Source organism: Eublepharis macularius, chromosome 3 (assembly GCF_028583425.1).
Source record: "Eublepharis macularius isolate TG4126 chromosome 3, MPM_Emac_v1.0, whole genome shotgun sequence".
NCBI classification, from domain to species: Eukaryota; Metazoa; Chordata; class Lepidosauria; order Squamata; family Eublepharidae; genus Eublepharis; species Eublepharis macularius.
In genome coordinates, this window is record NC_072792.1 from 174,964,150 (window position 1) to 174,983,569 (window position 19,420).

The window sequence follows — 19,420 nt, forward strand, 5'->3', positions numbered from 1 at the left end:
GACAGTTGAAAAGTCCATTGGACAGCAGCCAACCTGCAAGACCAGAATGCCTACATTTCCCATCAAAACTTGAGGGAAGCTGACAAGTGTCCAACCTGTGTCAAACGTCACTTGTAGCTTGGCTCTTAGAATCCTATCAGGGCCCAGGGCATCTCATGTTATCCAGCACCTGCATAGCTTCTGAGATCTGATGAGATCAGGCTATGCTGTGCCACCTTCCCTCCAAATACATGTATAGGGCCAGAAATGTGAAACATAGGATTGTTTTAGTCCATAATATACTTGAGATTCATTCAAGGTAACATTGTAAGGAACAGTATAGCAACTTCTTCCCTTCCTTTTAGTGTAATGTGAGTGAATGATCCAGAGGAGTTAGCCGTGTTAGTTTGTAGTAGCAAAATCAAAAAGAGTCCAGTAGCACCTTTAAGACTAACCAATTTTATTGTAGCATAAGCTTTCGAGAATCACGAAGAGAACGTGATTCTCGAAAGCTTATGCTACAATAAAATTGGTTAGTCTTAAAGGTGCTACTGGACTCTTTTTGATTTTGTGAGTGAATGAGTGTGTGAGAGAGAGATTCAAGCCATTTTAGTACCTTTTTGATTTCATATACGTTGACTTGGGGGTTTTTTTGACCTCGCAGAGGTTGGTGTCGACAATGTTTCCGTTTATCAGTTTTTATGCTATATGTGCATTAGATGCTGTTTATTCACAGCTGGTGAAAAATAAACATTGGAAAGAAAATCTCTTATCTTTTGACTGGGGAAATTTAGCCCAACGAAGGGAGGACCTGGTCTAAAATGAAGACGTGCCAGTTTGTGTCTCATTAGGGAGAAATGAAATCACCATGGTGATATTCCAGTTGAACCAGACCGCTTTCCCAGTTTTATTTATTGAGATATTTTGACCACATTTTTCTCCTAAATGGGGAGCCAAAGCAGCTCACAAAATCATTCTCTTCTCCTTCATTTTATCCTTAAAACAACATCATCAAGGGAGATCGTTGCAGGATGTGTTGGTATGTGGTAATAGAGCAAGATTTCCATCCAGGAGCAGCTTAAAGACCAAGAACATTTCCAGGGTATAAGCTTTTGAGAGTCAAGCCCCCTGTGTCAAGTAGCCAAAAATCTTGTGGGTCTTTAATGGCTGACTGGACCAAAATCAGTGGCAGGACTAGACATGGGCACGAACAGAAAAATAACGAACATGGTGTTCGTTGTTCGTTGCCATCCACGAACAATAAACAACAAACATTGACAAACATGACCTGATTATGAACATATTCATTGTTTGTTGTTCGTGGGGGCCAGCAGGCTCTCCTCCAGCCATCAAGATTCCTACCGCACCACTCCCAGAAACCCTACCTGAGAAGGCAGTAGGAAATGTACTAATAATAAATAATAGCTTGGCCCCAGAGCCTGGCAGCAGCCCTGGAACCTGAAGGGGTAGATCCCTATCCCACCACACACAAAGAAAATTCAAGCCCCAATACACTGTCCCTGTCTCTCTCTCAAAATGCCAACAGCAACTGTCTCTCCCTCTCCACTGTCTGCAAAACCAGAGCTGGGAGCCCCCCTCCCCCCTGCTCTTTGCTCCCTTGTAACAAATTTGGAGCTCCACACTTGAAAGGAAGACCTGCCTGTCAAGCTAAATTGGGCTTAGGGCCAAGCTACAAGTGATGAATGACACTTGAATGGCAAATGGATTGATTGGAGGGCAAGTGAACAGGGAGAAATACACTTGCCATTCAAGTGTCATTCGTCACTTGTAGCTTGGCCCTTAGATTGGGGTTTCCAGGGCAACAGCAGGAGTTCAGACAGAGTTCAGGCAGTCCTTGCCTCCAGTTGCCAAGGGAATTGATTGCAGGTGCCAGATTGTCTGGCTTGACAAACAGCAACAAACGCAACGAAGGAGGCTTTCAACGACCACCTGTTCCTTTAGAATGGGGCCTCATGAGCAGCTTTTTTGCAAACAGCTGATTGGGCTGTTCGTGGCTTTTTTTAGTTTGTATTGCTGTTCGTGCCCATCTCTAGTCAGGACTCGGTAAGACTGAGATACAGTGACTAGCCCAAGGTTGCCTAACAAGCTTCCATGACTGAGTGGGAACTCGAATCTGGGTCTCCCAGATCCTAGGGTGGCAATCTAACCTACACACCACACTGGGGAAGATGTTTGACAGAACAGGTCTAGGGCAGAGGGGATAAGAAGGAGCAGGATGATATCAGTAAACCAAGCTTGGGCCCAAGAACATTCTGGGTGAAGGAAACCAAATAAGCAGGCATGATAGAAGGTTTGCCTTCAAGGTAGATAAAAAGGTAACACACAGTAATACAGAGATGATACAATAATATAGTAAACCAGTAATACAGAGCAGTTCAGGGTTGAGCACTGAATCAGAACTCTCAGTGAGGCACCCCGTTTATTTTGTCAAAGAATTTACATGCTGTCATTCCAGGCCCCCATTGGAGACAGCTTAGCAAGTAAAAACACATGAAACTGCTTTGTACTGAGGGAGACCCTTGGTCTATCAAGGCCAGTATTGTGTCTGCTCTGACTGGCAGCAGAGACTGAGGTGCACTACCAGTTTCATTACACTGGGGAGACCAAGGATTGAACCTGGGACCTTCTGCATGCAAAGCAGGTGATTTGCTTCTGAGCCACAAAATATTTCGCCTTCCTTCTGCTTCCCTGTGGCCTTTATTCTATAACTGGTTGCCTCTGTTCTGTTCTATTCTAGTCCTCCTTATACTACCTTCATTCCCTCTGTATAAGAGTTTGGTTTTTTTGCTGTTAAATTTCTCCATTTGTTGGCTTCTTTTACCTATTATCCTCCCATCCCCCACTTCTTTTTACTTCTTTGACTTCTAGTCACTTCTGCTGTGCTGACACTTTTCATCTCATGGGTTGCTCCTTCTCTTTTGCTGCCCCTTTTCTCTGGGAGTTGTCATTGCTCCCCCCACCACCACTGACCATCTGTGTCCTTCCTTCTCTATGCACAGATAGGCTTTTCTTTCTCCCCAACCCCCAACCCCTGATCTTTGCATCTTCTTATTCACCGCTGTTTTTCTTAAGATTTGCCCCACTTTCTTGGAGTCTGAAGAACACGAGATCAGGTCTCCAACTGTGTGATACAGACAGAAAGAGCAGCCGGGGTGTATGGATATGGACTGATGCTGAGGAACTGTGCAAAGGATTACTCCCCCTCCCCCATGTTTCCTTATTCAAAAATGCCTACCACTCAGTCTGCTTTTAGCCCCATTAAGGAAAAAATGCCATGTATCCAGGGCTTTTTTTCAGCTGGAACGCAGTGGAATGGAGTTCTGGAACCTCTTGAAAATGGTCACATGGCTGGTGGCCCCGCCCCTTGATCTCCAGACAGAGGGGAGTTTAGATTGCCCAGACAGAGGGGAGTTTAGATTGGAGGGCAATCTAAACTCCCCTCTGTCTGAAAATCAGGGGGCAGGGCCACCAGCCATGTGACCATTTTCTCCGAGGGCAACCCACTGAGTTCCACCACCTCTTTTCCCAGAAAAAAAAGCCCTGCATGTATCCATTGTGTCCTTTTGCCTACTGGGACTAAAAGCAGCTGATAAGAAATGGCATGGGGTAGAAAAGTCAATTTCCCTCCCCAGCACTGATTCCTCTCAGGTACTACTATGGCAGCATTTGAGGTCTTTCTTGATGTCACAAAATCTGTGCCCAGATCCTTGGTGTCATATTAGTTTTGTCCTAAGAGATTATTATTATTGTTGTTGTTGTTGTTGTTGTTGTTATTGTTATTGTTATTGTTATTGTTATTGTTATTGTTATTGTTATTGTTATTGTTATTGTTATTGTTATTGTTATTGTTATTGTTATTGTTATTGTTATTGTTATACACACAGATTCCAAATGTAGGGAAGTGGGTTCGACTCCCCTTGCCCACACACTTCACTTGTGGATCCTAAGAAAGGAGGAAAACTCATTTACACACCACTGTTGTGTCACTGTGCCTACACTGTGCCTTGTGTGGTCTTCTGCATCTCCACTGAGAATCCCCATTGCCCTGTTGAGAATCTTGGCCTGGTGAAGAAGTCTTGTGCCTTGAGCTGTTCAAGAATTCCCCATAAAACCCAATGTAAAGATTACCTCCTCTCACCTTTCTCATCCTGCCCACCCTCCAAGCAGCTCAAAGAAACATACGGGATAATAATAATAATGATAACGATAACAGGAACAACTTTCAATTTATATACTGGCCTTCAGGACAACATTCACTCAGAGCGATTTACAAAATGCATTATTATTATACTCACAACAATCGCCCTGTGAGGTGGGTTGGGCTGAGAGAGCTCTGAGAGAGCTGTGACCGACCCAAGGTCACCCAGCTGGCTTCAAGTGGAGGAGTGGGGAATCAAACCCAGCTCTCCAGTTTAGAGTCCCCCTGCTCTTAACCACTACACTGAATCTCCCTGCATATACCATGTTCTTAGCCTCACAAAAATCTTGTGGTGACTAAGCATGACTCCTCCAATATCTCCCAGAGAGCATCATGGCAGACGGGAGATTTGAACCAAGCTCTCTCCGATACTCTAAACCATTATACCATGCTGAGGGGAATTTCTGAGGAAGAAAAATCTCGTTTTGACAAGCTTTGAGATGGTTAAAATGCTTCAAGATGGTTCTGTTGCCCATCTGGGACGATTACCTCGGGTTTCACTAATGGGTGGGGAGGGTAAGATGTGTCGGTGATCTGACTCCATTCCTAAAAGTATCAAAGATTCTTACAAGCAGGGCAGGAACGAGTGCAGCTATTGGGGAACGAGCGCAGCTATTGTAGCTGCGCAGAGAGAACTGAGACCGAGACGCGGGGGGGGGGGGGGAGAAGACCTGATCCTGAATGTAGTCTGTATTTTATAAGATCTACCAATCTGATAGCATGTTAGAAAGTTAACTTTAAAGAAAAATTGCAGCATGAAGGGAATACAAGACATGTAGATGTAGTGTGTGTTTTCTGTTTATATGTTGCTCTTCCCTTTTCCCCAGTCCCCTTTTTTCCCTTTATATTTCTGTAGTTTTTTGTAGTTTTTATGTTAGAAATTAAAAAAAAAAGATTCTTACAAGCAGGGTGAATTAGGTGAGGGAGTGTAGATGTGATTTTCTTTTTCAATCTCTGTGTCTTTCCCGATAGCTCTTAATTTACGAGCTAAGAGTCTCAGTAAATGTGACTGGGAGGAGGTGTGATTCCTCCCTCCCTTTTGGCGCCATAGCCTTGGCTGATATGAAGTAATCAAGGATTGATTTAAGAGTTGTGTGTGTGGCCACATGCCGAAGTCCTTCCATGAAAGCACGCGGTCAGGGATGCCAGCCCGATAATCAACACCATTGTGCCTGCTTTTCCATAGTTATTTATTTCCCCATTTAAAGCCAATTGCTGTGTTCAGCGGCGTATAGGAAAGGCTTGTCATCAACCATATGGATGAGGCAACCACAGTGTGGCGCAAAGCATTCCAATTAGAGCTAGCCCAGAAAAATCTGAAGGCACAAAAAGGAGAAAATGTGCCATTTCTCCTGACAAATTATTTTTTAACAAGAATGGCTGTTTTCCAGATTAACGTCGATAGTAAGACTTCAGCGGAGAGACCGACGTTCTAAATTATTTTTCGCCGGAATAAGAACCCGAATTATCCTCTGGATAATGTCACAATTGTTTTTGTGCTCACAAGAGGAGATTAGCATTGAAATCTTAGTCCAGTTGCTTCTCTCCAGCACATTTTTATCCTGCTCAGGGCAACGTGCCCGGATCCCTGTTCCCCATTTTTTCCTCACAACAGTCCTGTGAGGAAAATTAGGCTGAGAGACCATGACTGGGCCAAGATCCTCAAGTAAGTTTCATGACAGCGTGGAAGTTTGAACTCAAGGCTCCCTGATCCTTGCCTGATGCTCTAACCACTATGCCACCATTTGTATCTGCATTTAGCTCATTTGATTATACTTGGGCTGGTTCACATATTAATGTTATGTAGTAGTATCTTTGTGTGACCAGCAGAGAAATATTGGCGCAGGTAGAACTTTTCTGTCTCCTCACATCTTCTCCAGACTCATTGCTCTTCAGTGGTATCGGTTCATATATTCCGTTATTCCTCCCACGGAGTGAAATCAAGTAATACGCCGACCAGTCGTTCACATACCAACCAAACCTAGATCTCTCTGGAACTTGAATGTGTGAACTCACTAGAAAAACATTGTGTTTGGAAGGATTAGGAAAATTGTGTTTGTGGGGTCAGATCTGTGATAGTAGTCATCAAGTCATGCTTGTGTGAGCCCGTTCTGAGCGGAGATGAGTAGAAACCTCTTGTCCCACTTTTGGAAAAAGTTTGACAAGACCCCCCTCTCTTTTTTTAAAACTGAAATGTCAGTCAAATTTCCATGGATTTCAGAAACTATGTTTCCAGAAGCAAACTTGCTGGAACCTAGCCAGCTTCAGCAGTTCCAAAGCTCTGGTGGTACAAGGGGCCTCTGCAGACAATATGTAATGGATGAAATGTGCTAACTACAGCATTAAGAAAACCCCATAAGCAGCCAGGATCCAGAGAGATGTGCAAGTAGATGCTGTAGAGCTCACGTCCAACCCAGCAGGAGCTCATGACGTGGCTTACAAAGAATTGCCCTTTTAAACACACAATCCCTTTTAACACACAAGACACATTTAATGAAAACCGTCAAAACCATCAATCAAAAATCAGTAAGTCATTGCGAGAGAGAGAGCCCACATCTGGTTAATATTGGCTACTGCGTGTGTGTTATGTGCCATCAAGTCGTTTCCGACCCTATGAATGAAAGACCTCCAAAACGTTCTATCTCTAACACTACTAGCCAGTCCCATTAATATTTGCTGCTAGCCAGTCCCATTCAGATTTTAGGGGAAACGCTTTTGCCAGCTTCCTCAAACGTAGATAGCATGCTGCTAGCTATAGAGGGGGTTATTTTTAGAATCTTTTGATTCCATAGTGGACAGGCCAACATGGAAAAAGCCCTGTTCCTTGTAATCAAATTAAGAATTTCAGAATCCTGAAGCACTAGTTCTCAGAGAGGTGGTGGCAAAATCTGTGTCTGATATGTACCGCTCCAGGTAGTAGCTAATGTGATTACATGCAGGGCTCATTTCGAGGTGGAACGCACAGGAACACAGTTCCCGCAGTTCCCCAAAGAGGTCACATGTCAGATGGCCCCACCCACCTGACTCTCGGCCATTTTGGACCCGTTTCAGCCTGGATTGGGGCTGAAACAGCCCAGATCAGGCCTCTGACGGGTGGTGGATCACTCTCCCACTCAGAGTGGACCTGACCATTTTGGGCCCCTTTTCGGCCTTTGTCAGCCCCCTTTTGCCATTTTGGGCCAAATTTTGGTCCTGAATGGCCAGGATTTGGTCCAAAACAGTCAGGATAGGTGATTTCAGGGGGTGTGTCATATGCAAATCAGTTATGCTAATGACACACTTCCTGTGATGGCAAGGGGCATGGCATATGCTAATGAGTTATGCTAATGAGTTCCTCCCACTCTTTTTCTATGAGATGACCCCTGATTACGTGCCAATTGTGTTTCTTGTCCATAAAAAAAAGCTAAGATGCCAGGGACAAAACTAGCTAGAACCTTTCTCCTTGGTATCTAGGTTTTCTGTGCACAAGGCTTTCTTTACATGGAGGAACATTTTGTCTTATAAGCCTCTTCCTGGAATCTGAATTGATTCAACCTAGATGCAGGCATATCACTGCCATGAATGCTAGTGTATTTGAGCCACGCCCCATATATTCACATGAGGAAATTCATTTGAAACCAGCCCGTTCTGAGCCACTGAAACACTGAGCCACTGAAACACTGAGCCCCGCAAAGTGTCTGTCTCTTGTTTTTCTTGAGGCCCTGGATGAACAGCATTTACCCATTTTCCTAATGATGTTATTTTGGGAAAAGTGGATTTCTGTTTCTTGAAGAATCTACCCTACCGTGCCTGAGATGACGTAAAAGGGTTTAAGGATGGCAAGTTAAAAGACCATGGATGACAAGACCTCATGCCTAAAATCCATCTCTGTTCTTCTGCCTTGGACCAAAGTTTAGTCACCTTAGATTAGGTGATATACCAGGGGGCCTCTGTTGGGATTTGGATGTTTCTGACGTAATGTGTGTGAGTCATTAGACCCTCTCAGTGTGCATTTGATGCTGGCAATTATAAACAAAGGGTGACCTTCGCCAACACACCTCCTACAGGTTTTGGGTCCATTATAAACCTCTGGAAATTGCTGACAGGCCTCTAGGTATAGCTGCATCATTCAATGCTGTTATCTGGAAGATATTTTAAAAACCCGTATTGCGTTACAACTGGCTCAGCGGAAATCAGGGAAGCCGAAGATCAGCACAGCTGAATATATTTTGTTCGTCTCTCCCGTTTGGTGGAGCAGACTTTTTAATGAGATTCCAGCTACATATTTGCCCTCTGTTTGTGATCCAGGGATCACCTTGCCTAACATTGTTGGGCAGGCTTTCAAAGATACATCCAGAATTAAGGGCCAATTGACATGCGATAGGGTCAAATTGAATGCACCATTTGGGGTGGCCAAACTTTGAAAGAGTCTTCTCGCATAAGACTCTCTGCAAGCAGAAAACTAACTTTGCAGGCAAAAAAGCATCAACTCCCTCTCTTTCTTTTTTGTGCTGGTTTTCAGTTCACAGGGAATTAATAAGGTAAAGCATCCATTCCGAAATACAAACATTTCATGATCCTCCACCAGCAATCAGATGTAGTGCAACCCATTCTACCACTTCGGGTCTCTGACATCTCATGGCTACCTCATTTCTACGCATATGTAAATCGAGGCAAACATTGAGGTTGAAATGTCTTCCCATGTTGCTGGCCTTAGAGATGCTTGAGCATTCAGTTCAGCTCACATTGCACTCACCCATTGCAAGCAGGTAGCCTGCTGTTCAGGCCTCTATACAGCGTTATTTGTCTGTGCCTAGATTTGTGCAGAGCGCACACCAGCCAGCTCCCACTGGCACCTTCCTGTCCTCTGCCAGCAGTTGTTTAAGTGCAGGATGAATAAAAACAATCAGCCGTACAGAAATAGAATGTATGTGATTTTTTTTTAAAAAAATTACAATTTGGTATCCATCTATGTCTCTCTGATAATAACTGCAAATCTGAAGTGATAACGAATTATGAGGATGTAATTTCAAGCACTTCAAGTACAAGTTAGAGTGAATGTAACCAGAAGAAAACCATTCATGTCAAGCAAAGCCAGATTTACGCACAAGCTAAGTAAGCTACAGTTTTAGAGCCTCTAAATTAGACACAGACAGACAGACAGACAGACAGACAGACAGACAGACAGACAGACAGACAGACAGATAGATAGATAGATAGATAGATAGATAGATAGATAGATAGATAGATAGATAGATAGCCCCTTGTCCATAGGGATCAGTGTTTATTCTGACAGCCGAACTAGATGCTACAATAGCCACAGGTCCAACCCATGACTGCTGACACCATTTTAGAGGAAAAATTTGGCCATTTAAAAGTTCCATGAGGGGGATGTTTCAGCACTTGAAAGACGTGCACAGGGAACACGATAGCCTGATCATGTTGTCAGGCCAAGTCTTGCAACCAGAGGCAGAGTTGAGGGGTGGGGACATGGGCATGTCACCAACGTCACTATGTCACTTCCAGGTACAACCTGAAGGTGACAATGGGCAGCTCTAGAAATCACTAGAAACTCTGTGTCTTTATCCATTATCACTTCCAGGTACAATCAGCACAACAGTTGCCAACATTTTTATTTTTATTTCATCGCTAGTTGGAGCAGCAGCAGGCAACAGCAGAGATCACCATGACGGCCATAATGTCTAGTTTGGCTCTGACAGGGGCACTGCAGAGTTTCAGGCAGAGAAAAATACTTCCCAGTGCCTGCTTCTTGCAAACTTTGAATTAGAAATTCTTGGGAATGAACTTGGAACCTTCTTGCAAAGCAAGTACTAAGTCACTGAACCGTTTCCTCTACCTGAACAGTCAATCAGGATTCTGTATGGAACAGCTCAGAAGCCAGATATTAATTCTGACAAAGGGCTCCCAGAAATTTATTTGCAATTAAGTAGCTCCTGTGAGCATTACTTGGGGTCTAAAGGAAACTAAAATATTTAAGAGCTTGGATTTGCACGCTCAATGAGAATTTGGACATGGCGCTGCTGTGCTGACACATCTGGGATTGTTTTGGGCTCTCTAAATGTCGACTTTTCTTTAGTCCAGTCCTGCTTCATAATAGATTCTTTCCAGATTCTGCCATCTGTCAGGCTATGGATGACAGGATACTGCAGACAGATCTCTGGCCCATTTGCAGTAAGACACCAGTACTTAGTCAAATGGATTTTTATTCAGAAATCAGTTCATTTATATACAGTTCCATAGGTCTACTCAGAAGCAATACAGAGCTCTAGGCAGCATGAGTAGAAAATTCACAGGAATGACCTCACATGGAAAAGGTTTCTCTTTTACCCTTCTGGTTCGCTCCTCTCTCCCCACCCCCCAATTGTAAACAATACCTTGGTGCTTTCTTTGTGTGAGAACATTTTACATATTTTTGATATTGCGATGAGTTACTAGGAGGCAAGACACAGCACTGTCTGGGAATGAGCACAAAGCCATAAACACTGAAAGCTGCTCTAATTTGCTGATGATACCAAATTGGGAGGAGTAGCAAACACCCAAGAAGATAGAATTAAAATTCAACAAGACCTGGATACTCTGGAGAAGTGGGCAGCTGCGAATAGGATGCAATTCAATAAAGACAAGTGCACAGTATTACATCTGGGCCACAAAAATGGGAAGCACAAATACTGGATGAGGGATACATTTCTGGGCATCAGTATATGTGAAAGAGATCTTGGGGTAAGAGTGAACTGTAAACTGAATATGAGCAGTCAGTGTGATGCAGTAGCAAAAAAGGCCAATTCAATCCTGGGTTGTATCAAAGGGGCCATAGCGTCGAAATTGCAAGGTCATAGCCCCTCTCTATACTGCCTTGGTCAGGCCGCACCTGGAGTATTGTGTGCAGTTCTGGAGGCCTCACTTCAAAAAGGATGTGGCCAAAATCGAGAGGGTGCAGAGAAGAGCGACGAGGATGATCAGGGGTCTGGAGACTGAGCCCTACAAGGAAAGGCTGAGGGCCTTAGGAATGTTTAGTTTGGAGAAGAGGAGGTTGAGGGGGGACATGATTGCTCTCTTTAAATATTTGAAAGGCTGTCATTTGGAGGAGGGCAGGGAGCTGTTCTAGTTGGCAGCAAAGGGTAGGACCCAAAACAATGGGCTTAATGCACAAAGTTACCGGCTGGATATTAGGAAGAACTTTTTCACAGTCAGAGTAGTTCAAAAGTAGAATCAGCTGCCTAGGGAGGTGGTGAGCTCCCCTTCACTGACAGTTTTCAAGAAGAGGCTGGATGAATATTTGTCAGGGATGCTTTAGGCTGATCCTGCACTGGGCATGGGGTTGGACTAGATGGTCTGTATGGCCCCTTCCAACTCTATGATTCTATGATTCTAATACAACAAATAACCACCTGCAAAAGCCTGAGAAAAAATAGTTATGATACCAACCAAGGGACATTGGGTTATAACTAGATACACTGTGTTCAGCAGAACATAATCAAAATTGGCATGGATGAACGGGTACAGACATACATAACACCATCAATTCAGCAACGTGTCTGAAGTTTAGTGATAATGAGCAAATCACCATTTCTCTCTCTCCCACTTTCTGTTCCTGTTGGCCCTTTTCCTCTCCTGAAAGCTTGTACCAACAAATGGCTCGATCCTACTATAGAGTTGTACAAACACTTCTCACACATTCAGACATCATTGTCAGTTGTCATTAAGCCAACATGGACCCACGCCCAACTTGTTATGCTCATGTGCTTCACTCCTCCCGTTCCCTTCTCACACAGAAGGAAACTAACTCCATTTACTCTTAATGAATGCAGGTTACAAGAATTAGTTCTCTTCGTCAGATGCATGATGAAGAGAACTACGGTTCTCGAAAGCTTATGCTACAGTAAAGTTGGTTAGTCTTAAAGGTGCGACTGGACTCTTTTACTATTCAAAGATTTATCATCTTGAATTCTGAGAGAGCTGCCAGCAGCTTACAAGCCCTGTGATTTTTGTGATGTGACCGCTCATAAGAGAAGATTGTGCTATGCTCAGTTCTCTCAACATATGCAGTCACCGTTTTGTGTAACTGGGGCAATGTGTTTGATTTCTAGCTTCAGTTTTTGGAGTCAGACACCCATATTTTTGAACAGTGTCCAAAGAAGGAAGTGCAGACTTTCAAAAGCTTACACTGAAAATCTTGTTCGTTTCTAAGGTGCCACTGGACTCAAATCCTGCTGTTCTACTGCAAGCCAACACGGCTGCCCACCTAAAACGATCTATATTTTCAAAGGTGTACTTTGCACTTTCCAAAGCTGGAAAACACATCTGTTGCCATACTCACACAAAATGTATCTGGAAGGAAGTTTCTAGTTAGTCTTCCCCTGGCAAGGCTAATTTTCTATGTGCAAGGGATATGTTTTGTATGAAAAAGAGAAGCCTGAAGTTTTAATGCTGCTCTGAGGACATGGACTAGGATCTAGGGCCCCAGGATTCTGACACTTGGAAGTTGCTTACAAGAAACGGGACCTTTTCTATGGTGACTCCCTCTACCATGGAATCAAAGGATGCTTTAAAAAACAAACATACTTAGATGTCTCTTGCCTGCTTTTTAGAAAGCTGATAGTTAATTTTTTAAAAAATTCCTAAAAGTTTTGATGGGATTGGTTTGTTGCCAATATCTAGTTACCCAAAGTTGGAGTGGCAGAATCATAACAACTGAACAGCACTACCTCTACTTTTGAGCAAACAAGAGCCTGGCACAGCAAAGAGCTGCCAAAATCCCTTTGAAATAGCTATGCGACTTTTGTTAGCATGCTAGCAAAGTAACTACAAGGGCTGTGGATCTCTGCTATGCATACCAGGCTCATGTAGCATAGGTTGTTGTAGTCCAATTTGTTTGAATGTCATATACGATATTACATAGATTTTGTTTAGGGCTGCCAACTTTCACTGTAAACTTTGCTTCCATAAACTACCCGATGTGTAGACTGATAGCAGACAACAATTGCAGATTCTGCACACGTTGAATGATGCATTTCCAATCCTCTTTATAGATCATTTGAAATGGATTTTTTTTCTATGTAGAACAAAAAATCCACCTCAAACGATTGATAAAGTGCATTGAAAGTGCATTATCCAACGTGTGCGGAATCAGCCAATGTCACTGTCCCTGCTGTGAAAAACACCTCCTTATTTCTACAGGAGAATCAGCTGTTATAAAAGCACAGGAGCAGGCAGTGTGTTGTTTGGGGTCAGTTGGCAACTTGACAACTATTAAAGAGTACCAGTCAGCATGCTTTCCCCTAAGCCAGGCCCAACAATTCCCTCCAAACCTGCACCAATTAAGACGAAGGAAAAGAAAAGAAAACCAATATAAGATGGTATGGATCATCCCTCAATCTGCTCCAAATTCTGGAGAAGGAAATTAAAATATTAATTTAAAATGTTTCTCTTGGGTAGCATTTGCAAAAGCTCAGTAAACACAATTCTTGGCACAGTTCATAGAGCAGTGCTAGAGGTGGGCCTTCAATTTCAAACTGATCTAGAGGGGAATGTTAAGCGAAATGGAGATCATGTAAAGATCACACCGACAGGCAAGGGTAAATCGAGCTCCAATGCAAAGGGCTGTTGACAGCTGCGCATAAATTAAAATGTAAAGAAGGCTTGAAGGCCCTCTAACATGACCGAACTTTGGCAGAGTGACCTCTTGCCCCATCCTTTTCTTCTAGGCTTCTCTGCCCTTCACGGTGGTTTCGTCAGCTGTTCATGATGGCGCTCTGCAGGGCAGAAATGGCTACAGTTGACATTTGGATTCTCTTCTTCTTTTAAATTTATTTTAGCGTGGTATTTCTCAGGCTGTCCCCATCGGGCATGTTCTTCAAAGAAAATGTCATCCAAGCTTTCTTGAGGTCAACGCTACCCAAGCAAGGGTAGTGTTTGACTGGGGGTAACTATGCAGGGCCTGAAAATGAGAAGGTCTGTGAGACGAGGTCTGTTCTTCCTAAATTCCCTACATTCCTTTGAAAAGTAAGGCTGCAGTCCTATGCACACTTAATAACCCCCATTTAATACCATGGGATTTTCTTCATACTGAACACAGTTAGGGTTGTGCTCCGAGGAAATGTATCCCTCTGGCCCACTATGGCAGTGTTTGGAGCCATGTGGAGAAGTTAGTCCTTGTGTGAATGTGCGACTGAGAGTCGGGTCAGGTACCCATGACCTGACTTGGGTCATAACATAATGTGTATTTTAGCCCTCAGATCCTTCAGCTGGACATGGAACCTGAGACCTTCTACGTACAAAGCAGATGCTTTGCCAGCGAACCACAGATCCTTCATGGTGGAGCCTAGATACGTTGTGTGTGTTTTGTGCCATCAAGTTGCCTCCGACCTATGGCGATCCTATGAATGAAAGACCTCCAAAACATCCTATCATTAACAGACTTACTCAGATCCTGCAAAATGGAGGGCGTGGCTTCTTTTATTGAGTCAAGCCATCTCGTTTTAGGTCTTCCTCTTTTCCTACTGCCTTCCACTTTTCCTAGCATTATTGACTTTTCCAGAGAATCTTGTCTTCTCATGATCTGACCAAAGTATGATAGCTTTATTCTAATTTTTGATATTAGCAACTCATGATCTGTATTGTAATCAGCTCCTGGTCTTGTTTTAGCAGAGAGAATAGAGCTTCTCCATCTTCTGCTTCCAATTATGCAACCCATTTGGTTCCTAAATCGGTCACCCGGTGATTTCCACGTATACAATCGTCTTTTTGGTTGCCTGAAGCATATATTAGCAATGAACAGGTTGTTGGCTTCACAAAATTCTATGAGTCTCTCTGCTGCTTCATTTTGTGATCCTAGTCCAAATTTTCCAACTATGTTTGCTTCTGCTTTATCTCCTACTTTTGCATTCCAGTCACCTATGATTATCAGCATATCTTGTTTAGGTGTACAATTTCTTCTTGGACACTTGTGTAAAAGTTTTTTTTTTTTTGAAAAGTTTTTTATTGGGTTAGAACAATATTATTTTTACATTACAATCAATTTTCCCCTAATTTTTCGTTTCTAACCCCCTCCCTTTCCCCCCCTTTTGTTGACTTCCAACAGCTTTCCCACCCTCTGTCCCTTTTCCCTTACTTCTATTAAATTCCTCTGTCTAAAACAGATATACATTCTCCATTATATTAAGCAGTACATCTTTAACTCCTTTACTTATTATACACCCAAACTATACGTCTTTAGATAAACAATTTATCCCATTTTCCAGTTTTGAATATTTCTATATAAACCTATATATCATAAACCATAAAAATTTCCCACATTTAAATCAAACAATTTGATTTGTTCTCTATATATTACTCATTTCATCTTTTTATGGTAATTCTATATAACTCCTCGCATAATCAATCAATTTAACTCTTCTGTACATTCAGTTTGGTGCATATAAATCTTATCAAAGAAAGAAAATATTGTTAATTACTCAATCCTCATGTTTAAACCTTATCATTAATTATTCTCTATCAATGTTCTATCAGTTAACCTATACATATCTATATATATCTCAATCAATTAATCTAACTGCTTATAAATTCACATTTCTCTTCCTCCCCCAGTAAAGTCACCCCTCTCTTTTATACTTTTATTATACTTCAGTAGTTCTCAAACTGCCACAGTTTTCCTCCCACCTCCCATTTCTTCTCCAGATATTGTTTCAGCTTCTCCCAGTCTGTGTTAAACTGCCCTGAGTCCAGATCTCTCAGTTTTCTTGTCATCTTGTCCATTTCAGCCATATACAGCAATTTGTAGATCCAATCTTCAATAGTTGGCACTTCTTGTACTTTCCATTTCTGCACATACAAAAGTCTAGCTGCTGCAGTCATATAAAAAATCAACGTCCTATGATGGGCTGTAAAATTTCACTCATTTCTCTTATTATTTCCCCCCAGAACTGCCTAGCTACCTCACACGACCACCACATATGATAGAGGGAGCCCTCATGTTTCTTACATTTCCAGCATTTATTAGAAGTATTCAAGTTCCCTAGCGCAATCTTCTTTGGTGTCATGTACCAACGATAGATCATTTTGAAAATGTTCTCTTTAATATTAATACATGTCGTTGTCTTCATTGTAGTTTTCCACAAGTATTCCCATGCCTCCATTGTTATTTCTTTATTGAAATTTATAGCCCATACTTGTGTAAAAGTTTTTGATTTCTTCCTCCTCATAATCTGTAGTTGGAGCATAAACTTGAATGATGGTTATGTTAACAGGCTTTCCCTGAAGTCTGATTGATATTACTCGGTCAGACTTTGCGTTGTAGCTGTGGACTGCTTGTGCTATGTTTTGCCTCACTATTAGAACAACACCGTTTCTTTTGAGTTCATTTCCATAGTAAAACACTGTGTGGTTTTCTGACTGACAATGTCTTCCTGAGTTGGTCCACATTAATTCACTCACACCCAGGACTACAATGTGTAAACGTTCCATTTCTTGTTTTATGATTTCTAGTTTACTTGGCTTCATACCTCTCATGTGTTCATTACACATTCCTTTTGCATCTATTCACATCCGCAACTGGACATCCTTTCAGCTTTAATCCAGTCTCATTATTAAGAATAGCACTATTCGTACTTGTCCTCAGCTCTTCCACAGTAGACAATTGAGTGCCATCCGACCTAGGAGCCCTGTCTTCCAGCACTCTATCTTTTTTTCATTTTGGATTGTCTCATGATAGGGTTTTCATATACATTAGAGAGTCTTAAAAGAAGCAAGCCATTGTACTTTTTTTAATTTTGACAAAAGGAAAAGAAAGGCAGTGTTTTCTAGCAGACACCCACTGTGAACAACATAAGAGATCAGCTATTTACATAAGGCACGTAGAAAATCGCATTCTAATTGAAAAGCCACATTCTGGGCTTCCTATATCATCTTGGAATCCAGCTTTTCTCTTGACACAAAGGGGGAGGATTTGGAATCCAGACAAAACACACTGGGGAAGATTCTCAGCAAGTGCAAATGGGACCGTTTCCAGCACTGCACGGGGTATACATCAAACACATTCTATCCATATTGTTAACTCTCCCTTTTTTATTGTATTTTTTATTATTTTATTTTAATGTGCATTATTTATAGTCTGCCTTTCTCACTGAGACTCAAGGCAGATTACACCATGCAAGGCATTATGATCAACGGCCGAAACATTCAATAAACAATATAATAGGGTAAGGATTGCAGGGGGAAAAACCCAGAAATCTGATACAGAACTGAAAACAATGCTGAAACAAAACATAAGCAAGTTGATGTAACATATTGCAAGATCCCATAAGAGCATCTTTACAACAGACAGTACGCAGTAGTATAGTCTACAGCCCCTATCCCTTTCAAGCAGATCTCTGTGTACCGTTTCCTTACAGCACTGTCCTATTACCAGTTTTTAAAAGCCTTCCTGAATAATTCAATTTTGCATAGTTTGTGGAAAGCCAGGAAAGTGGGAGCTTTCCTGACCTCTTCAGGTAGGCCATTTCATAAGGTGGGGGCCACCACAGAGAATGCAGCTGTGTACAGGCAGCTATTGATTTTGCCCACCTGTGGGGTAGCACCTGTAGCAGGCCCATGTTCCGATGAGTGAAGCTGCTGTGGCAGGGCATAGGAAGAGAGGTGCTCCTGTAGTATGAGGGGCCGAGGCCACAAAGGGCTCAGTATGTGATAACCAAAACCTTGAATTGAACCTGATAGCTGATGGGCAGCCAATGGAGTGGCTGCAGAATGGGATTTGCCCAGTTCCTGGTATTAATAGAGCTGCGAGACCTGTGTAGAGTGCATCACAGTAGTCTTGTCTCAGTTACTGTGGCATGGATCCACGTTTTACTTATAACTGGTGGAAAGTAATGATTTTGTCATGAGATGAAAGTGAAGACCTCTTGATGCTCACAGTATCTCTTTCGCCCATAGGGTGATGGCCCTCTGCTGGCATCTTTATTCCAAATTGGCTCGTGCGGCCAGTTTAATTGTTGATCTGATTCCTCTACAAATCTAAATTGGCTTTATGAGCTGCTGTCCAATCCACTGACTTGTATGCGCTCTGATAAACGCATGGAGCTCTTGCACAAACGGGCTGCCGCATTCGTTCATGTGGATAGAATGAAGTTGTGCACACCTAGGAATGTGCACACAGATCACTTCCTTCCACTGACATGGATGAGCCCATAACAGATGCAGGCTCAGAGTGTTTGTATGGTCCTAACAACAGCAACAACAGCAGCACTTTTACACAGATGAGTGCCCCACTCAGAGCAGTGAATGAAGTCAGTGTTATTATTATCCCCACAATACAGCTGGGGAGCTGGGGCTGTGTGGACTGGCTTCCCCAAGGCTGCCTGCTGAGCTCATAGCCGTAGTGGGATTCGAACCAGCAGAGTGCTGACTTGCAACCCAACCACTTAACCACTAAGATGCAGCAGCTCTCTAAGGTACAAGTGCATGAAAACCCTTTTAATTCTTATATGAAAACAAGATGTCTAACTACCTAAAACTGCCAGATTAATCTTTGTGCTCCTAAGTGAAATATGCTTCTGAAGATGAGGGGGAAGTTTAATGATTGGAAGCAGTTTGGGGCAGGGACCTTAGGAAAGGCTGTAAATGATAACTGTGCTTATACACTACTCTTCTAGACAGATAAACGCCTCATTCAGAGCAGTGAACAAAGGCAGTGTATTATTATCCCCACGATACAGCTGGGGAACTGGGGCTGAGAGGAGTGGCTCACCCAAGTCCGTCTGCTGATCTCATGGCCGTAGTGTGATTCGAACCAGCAGTATGCTGGTTAGCAAACTCACCACTTCACTACTATGCATCACAACGTTCGGGTAACAACCTTCAAAATGCAAGAACACATCTTGGATGGATGTCTGTGCTTCTCCGGCTTGTCTGTTTCTAATATGACCTTTTTTCCCTATTGATGCCTTCACCCCAAAATTAAACGGTCTTTTAGTTGTGACAATATTGTCAGATGATGTTGAGACAAGTGCATGAGAGATGGCATTGGTCCCTCCTGGCATTGGTTATGACCTTCGTTACCTGAACCTACTAATTTTTCTGATTCTTCATGTCAACTGTAAACAGATCCCTTTAATGTAGACGGTTGCTAATACAGGCAGTCCGGAAGTCCTTGTTGGACAAGGAAGGACACGTTCTGTTTGCAAGTTTGGTTTGGGAAAAAAACTTGTTTGCTTCATGAGAATAATTTGG

General features: G+C 42.6%; 1 protein-coding gene across 2 annotated transcripts in view; it reads left to right on the top strand.

The window, feature by feature from the left end:
- Positions 1-19,420, top strand: part of DLG2 (discs large MAGUK scaffold protein 2) — a 526,395-nt gene that overhangs the window by 378,078 nt on the left and 128,897 nt on the right. The gene's annotated exons all lie outside the window — the stretch shown is intronic.